General features: G+C 41.4%; 1 long non-coding RNA gene across 1 annotated transcript; it reads right to left on the bottom strand.

Annotated features, from left to right (window-relative positions):
• Positions 1-3,272: 3,272 nt before the first annotated feature.
• LOC142829483 (uncharacterized) lies at positions 3,273-13,017 on the bottom strand. The gene is made up of 3 exons (XR_012903909.1): positions 12,912-13,017; positions 10,951-11,007; positions 3,273-3,791 (listed from the first exon to the last, which is right to left on the bottom strand). It is a non-coding gene; the product is annotated as an uncharacterized LOC142829483 (long non-coding RNA).
• Positions 13,018-14,200: the final 1,183 nt, after the last annotated feature.

Raw genomic sequence — 14,200 nt, 5'->3', positions numbered from 1 at the left:
CGGTAAGCACAATAGGGACAAAAGACCATCTCAGGCTGAACAGAAGGATTGCTGCATACATAAAAAAAAAGAAAGAAAAAGTTAGAAATGGTATTGATCGGCCTCCAAAAGGAATGTGAGAGCCTCACACACTCACAGATAATTGAGACATTGAAAATGCACAAGGTTCACCCGAAGATCACCTCCTTTCAACATTTCTTAATTTACAGTATAGCTATCTTGACTTGACTCTGCACGGAAGGAACTCTCATTGGTGAGATCCAAATTAAAAGAGGACTCTTCCAAAGGGATTTCTTAGCACCAGTGCTGTTCCTGGCAGCAATGCTGCTGCTGACATGGGTACATAACGGTATCACTTCAGTGAATTGGTGTGAATTGAAGACACTCCATTTCCTTTATTCCTTGCAGAGATTTTCTCATTTGATTTTTTTCCTATGTTACACAATTTCAGGGACAGTGTGTTATGTACACAGAATCCTCTTGATTGCTGTTAATAACTCCGTCACCTGCCAGATTAAAAGAAACTGCAGGGGTCACAAGAAACTTTCTTCTTCGAAAAAGAGAATTTGCAAAACCATGTGGTTTTATATTATCCTTCATGTGTCACAGGAAAACTGTCTGCTTCTTATGTATAAACCTACTCTGGTCTCTCAACCTACATCCCAACACATAGCAGGACAGACACAGCCAGGAACTCTATGTCAACACTGTTCCATTAGCAACTATTCTTTCATAGGGTACATGGGAATATGGGAAGTAGATTCTGGTCTTCCTCATGAATTTGGTTTGTGGATGCACTAAGTCCAAGATGTCTGGGATTTCCCCACTGGTCCCAGGACATCCAAATGATCGGGTCACATTCCCTGCCAGTCATGCGGAGATATAGAATCCCCTACATGTTGTTTGTTTGTTTTCCCTGGTGGATCTGTGACATCAATTCTATCTATGGAGTTTTCCACTTATTTTCACCAAGGCAGATTTTTTTAGGACATAATTTAACTTCAGGTATATATTTTACTTTGGATTTACATCTCTGGGCAAAGGTTGATCATGAAGTAGAACATATATTTACACCTTCATAAATTTCACTGTGCATTTCTCATTAATAGAGATAAGTCAAAACAAAAGGAAATAGTGAAGGGAAAGGAAATCCAAAGAATGGAACAACCCCAGGATGCAAAAGGCAAAGAGGTAAAATAACCCAAAGCCACCAGCCAAACTTCTTGGGGATCAGACGGTGTTACAAAGTATTTTTCACAGCTCAACACCTGTCTATTATGGCCAGCATCCTCAGAACATACTTGATACATTACTCATTATTCTGAATTTTTAGGGGCTAGAGAAATGGGCTGAGATACATCACAGGGTTGGTCAGATCCAGGATTTTGCTTTGGCCCACAAAAGCAAGGATGGTTCAGATCCAGATCTGGATTTGAACATTCCCAGATAAGTGTTTAGAACTGGAGTTTTGATTTAGGTCTCCAATAAGAACACTTTTATACTCATATTGCCTGTGCAAACTAACAAGCGTTTTTCACACAAACTATCCCTCTAAGTTCATCAAAGTAAGTTGGAATTAGTTGTGCCACTTATATCTGCAAGTTAAGAATTGATTTAGGATGAGCAGGGTAAAAGCTTGTCTATGTGGATGGTATTAATGAACAAGCAAGTCCAGGGTTCTAACTCAGTTATTTGACATCCATGTTCTTTACTTGCTATCTTTAGGATGTGATACCTTGAGTTGATTTTTTCATGCATGGCAGTGATTATTGTCATGGATTCATAATATTTGGAAAATAAGGAAAAATTGCAGTTTTTAAAAATACTTTCCCTGATCCCACAATCCCTAATTTGCAAAATTTGATTAACATTTTCACCAGCTCTATAATTGGTTTGAAAAACAGACCAAAAAGTAATAATTTTTCCTTTTATTTTAAAATGTGAAATTTGGTCAAAATTTTGCAGTTGGAAAAATATCAGCCACTTCTATCCAGCTCTTTTACATTTGCGTTTTCTCCCAAAGTGATTATACAGAGCCTCTCAACAATAAATATTTCCCTCAATATATCAGGTACATAGTTAAATAATTATTAGAGCATGCTGAAAAATTGGAAAAGTGATTTCAAACCACTTCTTGAAATGCTACAAGATTTCAAATGAGCCTTTTTATTTCTCGTTAGATTTTCTTATCAAAATTTTAAACTAAATATTAATTGAAGTTGTTTGCTTTGTGGAAATCTGCTTTTTAGTAAGAAAATATGGGCTTAGGTACATAATTCGCTGGGGGGAGGGGAAAGAAGAGAGAAAGAGAGAGGACTATGATTTTGTAGCCCACTGGTTAGAGCACTCACCTTCTATACCCTGCTCTATTGGATATTTAAATATTTCATACAACAGGCGGGCTTCTGAGAAATTCATCTGTATTGCACGATGGTTATGCCATTCTGCTAAGAGGTCAAAAAAATATATAGGTTCCATACTAGTCAGAGTGGGGACTTGCACCTAGATTTTTCACATCCTGGGTATGTGCTCTAAGTGCAGAGACCTCCTCTTCGGCTGTTTTCTGGGAGGCCCAGTTTGATAGAAAGCTTCTGTGAATGCTTACCAGCAGAATTTTAAGCATCCCTAGAATTTAGGTACTCACAGGATTAAGTAGAAGTTGAGCAGGGATTCTGAGTCTCTAAAATGATAGTTTGGCACCTAAATACCATTGTGGATCTAGCCTTAAAAGGTATTTCTTCAAAGTGTGTCTGTCTATATGAGCTTTAAATTTTAAAAAATGAAACAAAGACATTTTACATTCTTTTCCGCAAGTTACATCCAAACACAGATTTAGCATATCCCACCATAAAGAAATGTGTGGGGAACAGCTGCTTTCATCACACCCCAGCATGCTGCAGCTATAAGTCGTTAGCATTAAGTGATGCAATTAAGTGTTTCTCAGAGCGATCTTCGTGCATAATTATGGTTCCATTATTGAACTAAGTTTCCCTAATAACCCTGTACCTGCTCTGTAATTAGGTGACTACCTTGTCTTTCTGAAGGACTCTGAAGCATGCAGCAAGAACGAGCTGTTCACGTACACGGTGAAATGCTTTCTCTTACTGAGCTACAATAGAGCCCCAAGAGTCGATACAAAATGTGTTTTAATCCCCTTTACAGGAGTACAGAGGGTTACAACAACTTCCCTTTGAAAAATATAAAAGCATAATTATTTTAAATTGCACATATTTTATTTGACTTTAAATATACAGTTAATTTTACCACACAATCCTCAGTTCACAGGCTGATTCTTCTTATTACTTATTATTTGTGTTGGTGTGGTGCCTGTGTCCCACTATGCTGAGCACTGCACAAACACAGAATCAAAGACATTGCATTTACTCCTCCTTCAGGGAAACCTCGGGCTGAGAGCTACCAAATAAGGGAGGCAGGAGCAAAGTGGAAGGATTCTTTATTTGGCTTTGTATGTTTAATTTTGTCTCTGTCTCTCATATCCTAGATGCATTACAATGGTGATATTAAAACAATTTTCAGTAGAACTGGTCAGACCTTTTTCAATGCAATGTATTTTCATTGAAATATGGTGTTTTGTCAAAGCCAGAACATTTCACAGAGAGTATCAATTCTAATAGACTTTTCAACTGGAAGGCTTCCGAGCTCCAGGGTGGTCTCTCCGGCTCCTTTGGATGAGAAATAAGAAGAGAGAGAGAGAGGGAGAGGAAATGAAAACAAACAGCTGTTTTGCCACAATCCCTTTCATGAAGATGTTCAGACGGTCTTTATTTAATCTGGAATAGTGATAGAAATGTAGCCATGTTAGTCTGGTGTAGCTGAAACAAAATACAGGACTATGTAGCACTTTAAAGACTAACAAGATGGTTTATTAGATGATGAGCTTTTGTGGGCTCACTTCCTCAGATCAAATAGTGGAAGAAAATAGTCACAACCATATATACCAAAGGATACAATTAAAAAAATGAACACATATGAAAAGGACAAATCAAATTTCAGAACAGAAGGGGGATGGGAGAGGGAGAAAGATAAATGTCTATGAGCTAATGATATTAGAGGTGATAATTGGGGAAGCTATCTTTGTAATGGGTAAGATAACTAGATTCTTTGTTGAGACTCAGGTGTAAAGTGTCGAATTTTAGCATGAATATCCTCTGAACTGTTATTCATGCTAAAATTCAACACTTTACACCTGAGTCTCAACAAAGGATCTAGTTATCTTACCCATTACAGTAAAACTCCAATAGTCCGGCATCCAATAGTCCGGCACTCCTGATAGTCCGGCATCAAAATGGCAAGAGCCTAGTGAGTGAGCTTCGGCAATAAATGAGTCACAAGGTAACAGCAGCAGCAGCTGAACTGAGCAAAAAGGATAAAAAAGGCTTTAAAAAACTAAAACATTACAGTATACTGTATACAGTATGTACAATAAAAAGGGTTAAGAACACTTTATATACAGTATATAATGTATACAGTAAATATATCACCAGTTCATAGTACCTCCTGATAGTCTGGCATATCTGATAATCCGGCACCACCTAGGTCCCATAGGTTCCGGATTATTGGAAGTCTACTGTACAAAGATAGCTTCCCCAATTATCACCTCTAATATCATTAGCTCACAGACATTTACCTTTCCCCTCCTCCCATCCCCCTTCTGTTCTGAAATTTGATTTGTCCTTTTCATATGTGTTCATTTTTTAAATTGTATCCTTTGGTATATATGGTTGTGACTATTTTCTTCCACTATTTGATCTGAGGAAGTGGGTCTGGCCCATGAAAGCTCATCATCTAATAAACCATCTTGTTAGTCCTGTATTTTGTTTTATTTAATCTGTGATGAAATGGAATTGTCATCCTCCAACCTGTTCTAATTCCACGGCTTGACTGTTGTATCTCTATGGCACTAGGCTGTACCCCAAAACATCTTTGATCAGATCTACAGGCCCCATAGTGCTGTGTTCAAAAATATTGAAGGTAGAACATGGTACAACAAAAACAGCGCATGTAACTTGCAGAATTCTCTCTCAAATCAACCACTTACGTGCATGTGCAGCCTCAGCACAGCGGGGCAGTAATGAAAGACACAGGTCTTGCTGAGGTCTTGAGTTCTACTATAGCTCCGGCCATCACGCTAAAGTTCTGAGTAGTTGTAGCTTAGTGCAGGGGTTTTCAAACTTTGGGTCATAGCTTGTAAGGGTAAGTCACTGGCTGGCCGCGAGATGCTTTGTTTACCCGAGCATCTGCAAGCATGGCTGCTTGCAGCTCCCAGTGGCCGCAGTGCACCATTCTCAGCCAATGGCAGCTGAAGGAAGCAGTGCAGGGTTGGGCCATCACTTCCTGCAGCTCCCATTGGCTAGGAATGGGTGAACCACAGCCACCCAGAGCTGTGAGTGACCATGTCTGTGGATGCTCAGGTAAACAACGCATCTCACAGCCAGCCAGCAGCTTAGCAATACAAGCTGTGACCCAAAGTTTGAAAACCCCTAGCTTAGAGGATGGGGGAAAATTAAGATACAATTCGAAACTATTGCATGTTTGAATTTTGCAGCTGTAACAGACTCCCAGCCCTTTTGAAAGTGGGATATCATTTAGAAAGTTTAACTAAAATGTAACAATATGTTGTGTTTGGAAATCTAAATTTAACTTTTGAAGAACCCTGTGTTTGAGAGTGCTTCCATAAATGGATGCCACTTTGCAGGGTGTATTTCTCTTTACTAATTGACATGTTACATGTAGACAAAAATGCTGCAACTGCAAGAATTAACATGTAAAGATACTAAACTATTTGCAATTTATGTGAGTTATGTACATAATAGGAAAGCAAAACGTCTTAGGTAAGACCCCTTATGGAGAAATGGCAACATTATCTATCTATCTATCTTATACAAGGATCATCATCAAGTTATTTAGGTGATAAATATAGTAGCAGCAATTGCATATCCACAGTGTCCCTTCTTTTGTTCTTTTATATAGCTACATTGTATTTTCTTGCCATACAATACGTTGGTTGGTGTGTTTGGAACCAGAAATTTAAAATTGTCTCTGATATTATTATTTGTACTATGCTGACTATGTGCTGGCACTATGTGCTGGCCTTTCCATTGACCTTGATGGGTTTTGGATTAGGCCCTCCATATCTTTGCAATAGTAAACAAAACATTGTATGAAAGCCTGGTATAGACCCAACAACCTGAACAAGGCAGAAAAAATCTACAAACAGAAAAAATTATATTATCCTAGATCAGTGTTTGTCAGCCTTTTGCTCCTTTGGGGGCTCCTAGAAAAAGTCAGATGGAGGGGTGGACACCTCTGAAAATCTGAGATGTAGTCTGTGGACCATGGAGGCCTACTGAGCACCCATTAAAAACTACTTCCTTAGGTAGGAATTAAGCTTTTCTTATAATTGTCAGAAGCTCAGCTAGGGAGCATGACCATGTGAAAGTTTATCAGAATAAAATATCAGCTCTACGAAATATTTGGGAAAGTCCTATGGCCTGGCGATCCAACTGAACGATCAGGAGGGTCTAATCTGGCCTTAGACTCTATGAATTTAGTTATTAGCCCATCTCCAAACAAAGATGAGTGTTAAGCTTTGAGTAATCTTGTAAAGCAATTTGCACCTAAGGCATGTGAAGGAATAAAAGGGGTGACGTCTGCACTTCTACCCACTTGCTCACTAAAGGACATATATATTTAAGGACAGATATGACTCATGGAAATAGTGGGTAAAATCTGGCTTTGTTATTAACAGAATAGAGATGGCATTGGAGCTATAAAGTGCCACCCCCTGCTGAAGATAAACGGATTGATGGTTTAATAAGCACAGTTTCATGTGACAAATCAATATCTAAACTTCAGAATAAAGAGAAGCGTTGAGGACAGGTGAAAAGGAACTCCTTCTGGATTATGTCATCCTAACTTCTTAAAGGCCAAATCCATTCTTAAATCAGATGGTCCCACGTATCCTGGCTGTGCTGGGAAGCTGTGGAGCTTAAGAAAAAATCCCAAACAAGGACAACCTCTATGGCCTCTGAACACCTCCCTTGTGGCCCCTCTCCACCTGACAACCAGACACTGACGACAGCCAGAGCAGTGTTGGATTATCTCAGCCAAGACAGGGCCTTTGCAACAGGCTGAAGACGAATATTGAAAAAGCCATGTTGCCCATGGGATGAGCTCCCATCTAATCACACTGAAACAGACCCATCAGCTGGGAGAAGGCGTCACCATGGTGGAGAGTCACTGCTCCTCTGATGACTGCCGGGAAGAAGAAAGACCTTCCCAGGGACTTTCCCAGACCAGGAAAATATTGTCTTTTAGGGGAAAGCTATTTAGGAACCAGGACTTTGGTTCCCCTCTCTTCCTACACAACTCTATGGGGGTTGCATGATATTCTGTGGGCACAACACTCACAGAGGAAGAGGAGATTTGAGAAGGGCCACTTTCAGAGGCTGCAGACTCATTTACAAGAGGTCCCTGCCCTCTTCATAGTCTCTGCATTGCTCTCCTGCAGAACAGATACAGAGCCCATGTAACCTCCCTATACCATGCTTGCCCATTCTCAGTACAGCTCAAGCCACTTTTAGTCTAACTAGGCCTGTGGACAATTAGTATTTTATGTTATATACCTTTTGTCCAATCATAATTAGTGCTTCACTCAAAACCAGAAAGTTGACACAATTTAAGAGGGGAGGTTTTGGTTTTGAGGTTATAGATCTAAACCTGCCCTCCTATTGTTGGGGGATCTAGAACTGGAAAGCAAGCCATTCTTCACTTTAGAAGCAGATGCAATTTCACATGAATGGCTGTTTCATGAAATATTTGACACAACATATGAGGAGCTTCAGGGGGTAGCCGAGTTAGTCTGTTAGGGCTCGTCTACACTGGCCCCTTTTCCGGAAGGGGCATGTTAATTTCACCTATCGTAGTAGGGAAATCCGCGGGGGATTTAAATATCCCCCGCGGCATTTAAATAAAAATGTCCGCCGCTTTTTTCCGGCTTTTAAAAAAGCCGGAAAAGAGCGTCTACACTGGCCCCGATCCTCCGGAAAAAGCGCCCTTTTCCGGAGGCTCTTATTCCTACTTATTCAAAGTAGGAATAAGAGCCTCCGGAAAAGGGTGCTTTTTCCGGAGGATCGGGGCCAGTGTAGACGCTCTTTTCCGGCTTTTTTAAAAGCCGGAAAAAAGCGGCGGACATTTTTATTTAAATGCCGCGGGGGATATTTAAATCCCCCGCGGATTTCCCTACTACGATAGGTGAAATTAACATGCCCCTTCCGGAAAAGGGGCCAGTGTAGACGAGCCCTTACTGAAAAAAACAACAAATGGTCTGGTAGCACTTTATAAACTAACAAAACATGTTGATGGTATCATGAGCTTTCGTGGGAACAGCCCACTTCTTCAGATGACTGGAGTTATGAGTAGTGGATATGAAAACTCAAAATAAATAGGAGAAGGGAAGAGGGAGGAATAGAGAAAGATGCTCTGTCTCTCACCCCACCACCACCCGGTTTACTGGAGAATGGGTGTTAGACCAAAGAAGATAAAAATCAAAGTCAGTAGATAGATTGCTAAGGCAGGAAGGATACCATTCAGAAAGCTGTTAGCACCTCAGTGAGAAATTTCATGAGAACCATTGCTGCTATGATATGTCCTTTATACAACATGGTAAAAATCTGAAAAGATCAAGTTATCTTGCAAGAACCCTGTAATCCATAACATCTGAAATGTTAGCAGCATCATAACTGAACTCATATCTTAACCCTGATTTAGCCTCAAACCCAAGGCTGAGCCTTACTCTGAACTTAATCCCAATCCAAACACTGCCCATTCAGCTCTACTTTCTTGTCTACAATGGGATAATTAGAAATACATGGAGCATAAACAGCAGCTCACTAGCGCAAACAGATGAAAAAAAGACACACTGTGTGAGATGGACTATTTTTATATGATAATTTTCATTCTCACTGAAAGACAGTCATCAGTAATAGTGCTGTGACAAGTACAATCAAAGTTCTCCCCCTTACTCAGCAGGGAAAATGCATGGGGAGGAGAACAGGGGTGGCTTTGCTCTGGCAAAACATATTTTTCAGCTGTCAGATACAACAGGCATAATTTATAGATAGGCTATAATTTATACACTGAGCAGAACAAAATTTCACTCCATAGTGTTCAGATTTAAACGTATATGTACATGCAAAAGTAAATATTTTATACATTGTTCGGTACCAGATCCAGTTTATGCACTCACATTTTAAACATTAAAATGAAGATTGAATGGCTTTCTAAAAATATCCTTTAGCTCAACCACGAATTACGGACTCTATAAAGGAATTACTAGATGAAATTCAATGGTCTGTGTTATGCGGGACATCAGACTAGATTTTGGAAATGATTTCTTCTGCTCTTAACATTTATAAATATGAGAAATGAAAATTAGATATAGTAGTGGGAATTCTGGCTTATATCTGTAAAGCGAGTTACACAAATACATTGTGTCCAGGATAGCTCAACTTTCAGCTGGAGTTGAGTACCTGGCTCCTTTAGGCCCTGTGGAAAAATCCCATCCTATATTTCTTTGGGTCATTTTAAAATGTAATTCATTTGAACTAAGTGTTGGCATTTTTATATGATCTTCAGGGAGGCCTCCTTGACTATTTTATTTCCATAGGATAAATATACATCTCAACTTCAACAATTTGGATCTTTGCTAAAGGATTGTTCAGAGTTTTTGTCAATTGTAAATGGGTTTAGAATTCTGGACACAGCTGAAGATTTTTGTCAGTCACCAGCGTCAAGATTTGTTGAAGATCCAGGTTTTTAATGACATGCATGTCTGTATAGATGCCATTGCAAGACCAACACTCATGCAAATGTTCATCCAGAATTTTTTTTTTAATAATGACATGGTACAAGTTTTTGAAAGTTTGTTCTAATTATGTCATCTTGATATCTCAGAGATCTACTGGAGACTTTAGTGTGTTGGTTCCTTGGGAAGCCCATAGCTTTAATCTGTTATTAAACTCAGTAACAAATCTAATCTAAATGTTTTTTCCATCTGTGTAAGTTGTGTATAAATAAGGATCTCCAAATCATATGTTTTGGATGATTATTATGTTTCTCTGTTGTATAAATCACATGGCTTTTGATTTCATATCTTCTCAACAATTTATACTCACTGCTGTGTATACAACTGGCATCCACAGAACTTCTGTGTGTGATAAGACTGCAGAATTTGACCTACAAAATGCATAGCCAGTCACACCTTGTTGTCTATATAATGGAAAACCTCAATCTATGTTTTGAGAACTCAAGCTCAAAGTTTGGGGAATTTCTGAACAATTAGTGTTTATGATATTATGAATAAATCTGGAAACTATCAAGCAACAAAGTCTACAGACCATCAATATAATTAGTATGTTTCTTCACTGCTGTGCATCTTGCATAGTCATTTACAACTTTACAATGTAGATGGAGAAGTATCCTGAAATAGCACTGCTCTCTAGACATACCTTGGCTGCTCAGGGCTGTTGCATATTCACAAAGAAGGGAAGGTGGGTCTACTAGTTGATCTCTAGTTGATCTCTAGTTATAAAGATGTTATCCCAAACATTTTCATAGTGAAAAACTCCTATTAGAAGCATCCTGATACTATTATATCAAGTGGGAGTTGATAGTGCTGTTCATAGAAATCCTGATTTTAGAGACTTCCATGTTTTATGCATGCAAGACTTACAAGGATGTGCAAAGACTCAACACCAAACACTGTGGTCTTCCACCAAAACTATCAATATGTTTTTTCTAATAAATTTTGAAAGTAACCCCCATCATTTACTAAGTATAATTTTAGCCCAAGAAAAATTTGCTTGGAAAGACAGGAAGGCAGGTTGGGAATTCACTTAACTTTACTTGATTTGACAAGATTAACCTTACCTTGATGTTCATGAACCTGCTTGCTCACCTCTTCAGCTGCCTGTTAATTCTTCACTCCTATGAAATGTTTTCTGTTTATGCTATGGCTGACCACAACCCGCCCCCTTCCCCCGCCATATTCCTTCTAGTCGCAGGTAATACTTTTCAAGGAGATATTGAAGCTTATTTCTCCTCTGCACCAACATTATAAACCCCACATATTTGTTTTCAGAAATCAGTTGAGAACAGATGAGAGTTCTCAGCTGTTTGTAGCAGCCCACCTAGCTTCCGTATCTGTCTATAATTCAACATCCTGAAACATCAGATGATTTGTTACAAACAAAAATTAATAATGCATATGTGACAGACCCGCACTACTGAAGGGGGGGATTGCCCCCCTCTGAGGCGGAAAAGACGGTCCGGTGCCACGTCCGGCCGTGACAGCCCCGCTTCCTGGCTCAGCAGGGTCGGGGAGGAGTGGGAGGCTGACACAGCCCGGCCACGTGGGGCGCAGGGCCACGTTATGCCGATGCTCCCCGGCGTGAGGCTGGGGGAGCGGTGGGGCCGGCGAACGCCGGGCCACCCAGGGGGTGGGGCTCTGGCCCCACGACCCGACGTTGCGGCGTGAGGTGACACGGAGGGGGAGGGGTGCCGTCACTGGGTGGCTGCCCCTGGGCCACTTGAAAAGCGGCCAGGTGAGCAGACTGGAGGCGGCCGAGGAAGGAGCCGCTGACCCCCACTCAGGAGGAAGAACACCCCGCCCCACTGGAGGGATGGAGGAGCAGCGCGGGGGCCCCTAGGACACCAGCAGGATGGGGCCGAGGAGTCGGACTTGGTGAGTGCCCCGGTTGGGTCCACAGGGGGGCCAGTGCTGGATGGGGAGTGGAAGGAGCCCGGGGCAGTCCACCTCTGGTGGCCATGGACAGGCGAGTTTCGGGGATTAACCCCACCTGTCATGGAGAGAACGCACTAATCCCTCCACTTAGGGCCCCGGGTTGGGACCCAGTGGAGAGGGAGGGCCTGGGTCCCCCACTCCCTTTCCCCCTAATTGCAACTGAGCCGACTCGCCACGCCGCACCCTCCGGGGTTCCCGGGCGTGAACAGCCTCAAACAGGGCTCTAGTGGCTGTTGCCATTACAGGATGGGCATCCGGGAATAGGACCCCAGGACCTGTGTTGGGGTGGAACCCCAAACCCTTCTCAGGGACAGGACCCTAAGACCGTTATCAGGAACGTAAAGGTGGGTTCACTGAACCCTCTTGCTGAGCCGGCGACAGGTGATCGCACCCACTAACCCCATCAGAGAGGTTGGACCTTGGGACCCAAAACCCAGGATCTAGACGGTGGGTCCGCTGAACCCCCCTGCTCACCCGAAAGGGGGCGCTCGCACCCAATAAACCCATCACAGCATACCATCAGGAAAAATTGTTGATGGAACCACACATGTTGCTTTCCCCAAAAGTCATACTCTTTGGTTACCATATAAGGCTCTGTAAATATGGCTTGTATTTCAGTGCCATAGATACAAAAAGGACAGTTTATAGGTCTGTGAGTGCCCTTGCCAAACAGTTGCAACTTTTGGGACTGCACGGGCAGCTATAAGAAATGTTTCATTTCTTGCAAATGCAATCATTTCTTTAAATGATGCACAATTCAGCCTGAAATTGCTATGGAAGATACAGGCCCACAACCAAATTTGTTACTCTCCTCAGATCATTGACTCTGGAATTCACAGGCTTCTTAAACCCTTGCTAAAAGCTTCTGACTGTTAATCAAGTGCCATTTCTGACAACCTCCCACCATTGGAGACACTTTGTCAGAAGTTGACAAATGCCGGAAGTTGACAAATTCTATTATATCCAAAATGTATTTTTCGATGAAGGTTTTCAGTTTCTTGACAGCACCTAGGCAATAAAGTGGACATTTCCTACACATACTTTTGGGTGGTGAGTTAATAAAACAATAATAAAAGCAACGTGTTACCTCTTTGTGACATTACTCAGAGTACAAGCTGCATTCTTGTACAGCTGCATCGCTTCAATTTTCCAGCCTGGGATGCCTCTTACACTGTTTTGCTATGAGAACAACCATTCCTGGCCTGTTCACATGCAGCCTCGGGCATGTAAATCATTCACAGCTATTTTGAATGAGCGCTAGTGCCAGCCACTCATTAATTACATTGCAGGGCAATATCAGCAAACTCCCAGGCATAGACTTTCCCACATAAATATTTATCCTCTCCTGCCCATTGCCCTCCTAGGCAATACAAGCTGATATAAAGTCTGATAGAAAAGCACAAAGAATCACAAGGTATGGTTTTAGGGAGCTTTTTGAATTAAGAGTGAATGGATGTTTGGTGGAAAAGAAGATGGGATGCAGCATGAGAGAAGAGCCAATGACTACAAAAGAAGAAAGAGGTTAGAAAGGTAGAGGAAGAAGAGATGTTTGGTCACAGCTAAGAAAACACACTAGAGAAGAGTAGTGGTAGGAGTTAAACTGTGTAGAGCAGTGTTCCCTGTAAGTTGTGCACTTGTGCGGCCACTCTAGAGAGATACCAGTGCTGCCCAGCTGATTAGCAGAGTGCCCACAGCTAGGTTTTTTTTGTTTCAACTGGGGGTGCACATTCACACATGCCTTGATGCACATACAATTTTATTCTGCACATGTATGGAAAAAAATCCACACGTGAATGGAAAAGATTAGAGGGAACATTGGCGTAGAGCTTTGAAAATGCGACTGACTGGTTTAAATGTAAGTGGGAAGCAAGGGGGCGGGGATTCATATAAACAGTGGCATAGTCTGAGAAACTGGAGAGGTATATCATTACATTCACAGCATTTTGGATAGATTTTAAGGTGATGTTAATAAGCAGCCGAGGCAGGGTTCTAAAGTCACCATTGGAATCAGGCCCCTAGAGGGACAAGAGATTTTAACAGTTGAGTCCAGACATGCCTCAAGGCAAAGTTTTTATCAAAAAAGATTGAAAGGAAAAGACACATTTTAGCAGATATAAAGAAGTGGCAGGATTTGGCAACTGTCAGGCTATACAGGGAGAAATTTTAAACACTGAGTTCAAGGCGCATCAGGTGACATGGAGGAGAGTGGAACCTCAGAGTCCCACTCTGTTCTGTAGATGGCAGTTATTTGCAAATACCACTGGGCTATGTCTACACTGGCACCCTTTTCCAGAAATGCTTAAAACGGAACAGTTTTCTGTTATAAGTATTTCCGGAAAAAGCGCGTCTACATTGGCAGGATGCTTTTCCGGAAAA

The sequence above is a fragment of the Pelodiscus sinensis genome, chromosome 5 (genome assembly GCF_049634645.1).
Source record: "Pelodiscus sinensis isolate JC-2024 chromosome 5, ASM4963464v1, whole genome shotgun sequence".
Classification (NCBI taxonomy): domain Eukaryota; kingdom Metazoa; phylum Chordata; order Testudines; family Trionychidae; genus Pelodiscus; species Pelodiscus sinensis.
This window is presented reverse-complemented; position numbering and strand designations above follow the sequence as displayed.